At 40.4% G+C, this 6,094-nt stretch overlaps 1 long non-coding RNA gene across 1 annotated transcript; it reads right to left on the bottom strand.

Moving 5' to 3' along the window:
• Window positions 1-261: 261 nt before the first annotated feature.
• On the bottom strand, window positions 262-4,240 carry LOC311253861. The gene is made up of 6 exons (XR_014621982.1): window positions 3,264-4,240; window positions 2,777-2,978; window positions 2,532-2,648; window positions 1,251-1,450; window positions 1,007-1,154; window positions 262-919 (listed from the first exon to the last, which is right to left on the bottom strand). It is a non-coding gene; the product is annotated as an uncharacterized lncRNA (long non-coding RNA).
• Window positions 4,241-6,094: the final 1,854 nt, after the last annotated feature.

The following is a 6,094-nucleotide window of genomic DNA, read 5'->3' as shown; positions in this document are numbered from 1 at the left end:
GACATCTATTGCACGTCTGTCCGTCCTGGGAAAGGGATCCCTCCTCTGTGGCTCTTCCTGAGGTTTCTTCCGCATTTTTTTTTTCCCCTGTTAAAAGGGCTTTTTTTTGGGGCAAGTTTTTCCTCACTCGAATCGAGGGTCGAAGGACAGAGGGTGTCGTCTCTGTACAGATTGTAAAGCCCTCTGAGGCAAACTGTGATTTGTGAATTTGGGCTATACAAATAAAATTTGATTTGATTTGATTTGACCACTGTTGAAAACATGTAAACAAACCTGAAGACCTGAAGACCAGTGTGCCCAGCGGACCCAATGTCAGGGGCACGGATGACAGTTTTCTGATGTCATCAAGGAATTTGTTGTTAATGCAGCAGTTGTGCATCTCCAACAAAATCCTCACTGTCTGCTTGAAATGTACCTCGTTCATTTGGGTGAGCGAGTACCTGGTAGCTGCTAACTCGCGATTCAGCTGTTCTGCTACAGATGAATTTATTTTGGAGCGTAAATTGGGGCACAAGTTCAAACTCCTTAAACTTTCCTCTGGTCTCTTCTGGTGGAAACGGTCGTACAATGCGTACCTCTCAGTGGTTTTGGTAACTGGATGGGGCAGTATCCATCGGTCATCGTTTTTTGTTGGTGGTTGTAAGGGGGAATGTGTACTGAGGTTTTTTACCCAGGCCATTTCAATTTGGAGTTTCTTTTCTGCTGCACTTGCCAAATTGTCTGTGGTTGGTGGACACAATCGCCCTGCTTCGATTGTTCATGTGTCTGGCAACTTGGCCAGACACATCTGAGATATAGCATGTTGGGAATGCTTTAAAACTAAGCAAACCATCAACATGGTCCCTAGCGGACTCAGTCCAGAACAAAAAGTTCAAATAGTAGACCACTCCATGAGGGCAAGAGAAATGCAGTACTCCACCTGTAAATAATAAAAGAAAGCATAAACATAGAAAAAAAGACCAACGACACATAATCATTTTAAAGACATCTCATTTTGAAGTCTAACCTCCAGTCTTTTGCAGCTTCAAGAAAAGCTTTGGGTACACTTCCTTGAAGTTGACGAGCTCCTCCAATCTGTTCACGAGGTCAGTGACAGATCCCTCATCACTGACACCAAGTGCATTACAGGCCTCTTGCAGGTCTTTCTTTAGAGGCTGTGGGTGTTTTGGACAGTAGTAGTTTTTTTGTATTACATTGTTTAGACAATATAAATGACGAAAATAACTACTGACATTTTCAATATAACACACCTTCTTCAATTCAAGCAGGGACAGAATCGTGTCTTCATCCAACTGCTTTGCTGGCACTTTTGAATCTTCTTTTCTTTTTTTCATGCCTTTCTTTGCCTCTGTTTTTGGCAGCATGTCCCCCTTTCTAACATCCTCCCCCATCCAAGGAGCCAATGTTGAGTATGATGTCTTGGTCTCATATGGGTTTCTAGTTGATGTACCTGGGGATATTTTTAAATGATAAAAATAACTTTCATTAACATTAACAACATACTCTATGTAATTTATAGATATGCAGGCCTGTGTACTGCGTGTGATATGTATGTCCAATTATACTGTTTTCCGGTTACTCTGAATAACGTGTTTTTTCTTTAGCTCACTCACAGTCCTGGCTACCTTGACAAAACTTAAAATGCACAATAAGTGACTTTAAATGAGGGAAAACATACAAATCCCCTCAAAGAAATAACAACACAGAAGACAGCACCTTGGTCCCAAAAATAAAATGTAAATCAGTACATGTGCAGTAAGCCAACAGAAAAGTCCTATATTCATTACTACAAAATATGAAATTGGGCTGATTTTAAATGAGCATTTCTAGCAAAAAGTGTACTGGAAGCATTCATGATCGTTGTTGTGGACTGATGGCTGTGATCTGTATGCACTTTTTATATCAAATGAATTATGTGAATAACAGTTTACTCTGGACAGAACTCACTTAAGGGTATACTCCCTCTTGTGGCATAAGCGAGCAACAATGTGGTAAACTTTTATAACAGGTATGTATAGTCCTGTCCAGCTTTGATTATAATTTTGGCCACAGGCAAGTGATGAGAGATCAGTGTGAATTTTCTGTACAGGCCATTCAATTCTTTTGGATGCATACTTAGAAGAAAAATGAGGGTTGTGAGTGATAAAAAAAATTTAGTCTTATTCTACCAAATTCTATTGTATTTTGTGAAAACGCGAGGATATCTCCCTTTTTCAAATTAGATGACAAACCATAATTAAAAGAACACTCTTTTTTCCAGTTTTCGTTTCAGAATAGGCAATTGATTGATATGAAGGTACACAGATAAGCTAATAATTACCTCACAAAAGTTCACTTGTAGCTTATAAAAACAAATCAAAGTTATGCCAAAAGTGTTTTCAATTTTCCGTACAAGAACAATGTAAATCAAATGTTAACAGTTTCTGTTTGACAAACCCATCCCCTTTCCTTGAGCCATTTTTGTCTTGTCATGTAAATGTGGTTATGGGGCCTAGGATAGGAACTTTAAATGTCTAATGCAATAAACTAACCTGATATAAACCCCTCGGCGATCATTTACTGTCTAGCTGTTCCCATGCGCTGTTGATGTTGATGCTGAGGTCTTCTTCTGTGAGAACCTCTGGATCAGGCCTCTTCTAATGTAGAGACTGCAAAAAGTCATCATATTAGCAACAGCAGTGTAGAATGATATAAACAATAGCTGTTATTGATAATTAGCATAATTGCAAACAACACTAAGTTTAGTTAGATGTTCATGTATACACTGCAGGCTCACCTGGTATGTCAAAGGCTACCTTCCAGTTTGCATCTGCGATAACAACTGGAGGGCAGTCCCCACACTGGTAACAACTGAACATGAATCTGAAGTCTGTCAATGACAGAAAGTGGTGAAAAGCTCTTCGAACAGTTTGGTGGTGGAAACGGTTGTCATTGAAGAATGACAGGGTTGACGGCATGCGACCAGGAGCGGTTTTGTTCTGAGAAATGCATAAAAACCTGAGTCAAAAAAATACATCCAATTGCTGTTGTCACACACAACAGTCCTGAGACATAACTTTTCTGTTACCAATAACCTCAACGACTACTTAAAATAGAGAGTTAGTACATTTAATGATGTCATAACACGTAAAGCATTATATAGTGTCTAATTTCAATGAAAAGTAGCTTAAAATAAAGAACAAAGGCCCCTGGCAGTAGTTCATCATTATTTGCATGACAGATGACGTTCAATAAAGATTTTCACTCTAAACATTAACACTTACGGTCAATGCAGAAAGCAGAAGTTCACATAACGGGAGGGTCAGGAAGACACGGTCATTGAAATTGTGGAACCCAGACTTGTAGTCCTGAAAACGCACATGGTTCTTGCATAGGGGACACTGCTTGATGGCCACGGAGATACCTGTAGATCATTTAGGGCCAAATGAAAACAAGATGACAAACAAACACAGATGAAGACTTAATATGTACAGTATGTGTAACATAATGACTGATAGACAGACAGACAGACAGACAGTCAGAAAGGACAGACAGAAACAGATGCATGTTTTTTAAACTATCAACATCACTTGCTTTTTTTAATGTATGTGTAGCCATAAACAGTTGCCTGAGTGGTAATAATGTTGTAGGGCAGTAGATCTGGTGGTGTGGGTCCCGGACAATATGGGCAAGTGGTCTCTTCTGGAAAGAAAACATTGGGGGGATCCTTCTCTTTACTTCTGAGATCCACTGGTAGCTCCTGGAGTGGTGGGATTTTCTTTTTAGTATACAAATAGTTGGTCATTTGACATACATTTCTGTCATTTTCGGCATACGCTGAAATTTCAGCTTCCAACATGTGTATTTCTGTTTCCAGATCGTCTATGTCATTTATCAGGATGTCTGAATTAGGCAGGAGAAGATCTGGGGATTCCTGAAAGATCCACCACATTGCCAGCATGCGGTGGAGACAACAATGTGATTTCCCAGTCCCTCTACACTGGCAGTTCCACTTACCAGACACTGAGTCAAAGGTTACTCTAGTGCGCCCACATTTGCACCAGTTATCCATCTGGCCAGTGTATATAGAGAAGAACACCCATCTTTTGGAGTATCCCATGTCACCATAAAAGAGGGGGTATACTGTGTCCACTACATTTTCTAAGGCAGCTTTATGCATGCTCTCACACTGGTCAGACCACTCCTGTGATATTAATCCCTTGTCTTTCATTGCCTGCAATGACTGGAAGGTCAGGCTGGCAGGTGGGCTACAGTTGTTAGAAAAAAAAAAGCGTCGTAACCGCCATTACGCGTTTTTTCGATGGCACCATTTCTAAAAATGTTGAGGGGCCACAACAATACAACTGACCACCTATTTTAAGGCTTTTATGAAAAAGTGAACGGTTCACCTCAACTTATTGTAACGTATTATAATTCCAACTCGAACACAGCAACTGCAACTTGGCTGTAAACTTCGGTAATGGCTTCACGTAAGCTTGCTTGTAGAATTATGACAAGGTGATTCGGACTTTTTCAGTTAGAGTAATTCCATTGCCAGTCTAGCATACTACTTAAATATTGTAAGGAATACTGTAAAATCATGGAAACCACTTTTTTTTTTCCTTGTGAGAGCTTGTATGCGAGCAAAACTTACCAGCTATGTCTTCAAGTCATCAGGTAAACACTGTCTCTGGTATCAAAGAGTGGTAGACGTACTGACCTCACGCAACACACTTGAACTATGGGTAATGGCTTAGCGCTGATCTACTTTGCTATAGCCTACATAGCCTATGATTCATATCGTTTGTGGTATGACGTAAGGCAATTGATATTGGGGGTTGTATAGAGGCGGTGGATGAGCTGTATACACTACCCAGCAAGCAACTTTCTGTGTAATAAACATGTAATAGCCGTCAATTGCAAACCTGATGACTAGGCTAGAACAAGGCTAAATTTGGGTATGAGGATGTTGATTAAATCTTCACATATAGACCACATTTCACCAGTATTTGCAATACTGGCTTAGATGTGAGAAATTAGAAAAATGAGGATAAGATCTAATTTGCACATTTTAAAGGATAAAAGGTTTGTTTATGGCACAAAAGAAAGAGAAAGTTGCATAAAGCAGCCCCTTTGGATCAGCGGTCTCGTGCTTAGTATTCTCCTGGGCGGGTGGTCACGCTATCTAGTACGCCACTGAGTCGAGAATGGAAAGCATTGTACAATTCTTTCACTCGTGTATTTTGCTTCGCAAGTACGGTCTCTGGCAATAAGTGCTCGTGTTTACAGTGTCTGCGCCTGCGCTTTCCAGCAGGAAGCACAATTGTTGTTTTACATTAATGTATGAAAATACTACCATGATCTCAGGGAAATGTGTGCTGAAGCAGGAGTGGTATATGTAACTATTATATATATATACATACATCTCTAGTTTCTGACACGATTGAGGTCATTCAACATCTCCCGGACTATACTCAGGATGTTTTATGAGTCTGTGGTGGCCAGTGCTATACTATGCTGTTGTGCGCTGGGGCAGCAGGCTGAGGGTAGCGGACGCAAAAAGGTTGAACAGACTGATCCGCAAGGCCAGTGACGTTGTTGCGAGTGGAGCTGGACTCTCTGACGGCGGTGTCAGCGAGGAGGATGCTGTCCAAGTTACATGTCATCTTGAACAATGGCTCTCATCCACGCCATGACGTGGTGGTCAGCCACAGGAGTACATTCAACACTTTGTTCAACTCCTAATATTATTATTATTATTATTATTATTTCTGCATATTCTGAATTTTGAATGGGAGCAATTTCCCCTCGGGGATTATAAACTATTTCTGAATCTGATTCTAATTCTGAACAAATGCTGCTGCATAGACATGTGTAGAATAGCATGATCCGATAGATGAAAGATAGGAGTAACAATTAAATTGAGACGCTACATTTTCAGCACTTTCTTTATCACAACTAGCCAGACTGTAAACAGGTCTAGGTTCAGTGGCTGTTAGACCATGAATGAAAACAAGTCATCAAATGTCTACAGTGCCACCCTCTGGCAGATATAGGAACCTGCATCTGGACATTGGCAGCAGTGAACTATTCCAGGCGTAGTCAATACATTTAC

This window comes from Pagrus pagrus (genome assembly GCF_965226575.1).
Source record: "Pagrus pagrus genome assembly, contig: HAP1_SCAFFOLD_58, whole genome shotgun sequence".
NCBI classification, from domain to species: domain Eukaryota; kingdom Metazoa; phylum Chordata; class Actinopteri; order Spariformes; family Sparidae; genus Pagrus; species Pagrus pagrus.
Note: the sequence above shows the minus strand (reverse complement) of the source record. Positions and strands in the feature narration are given on the sequence as shown.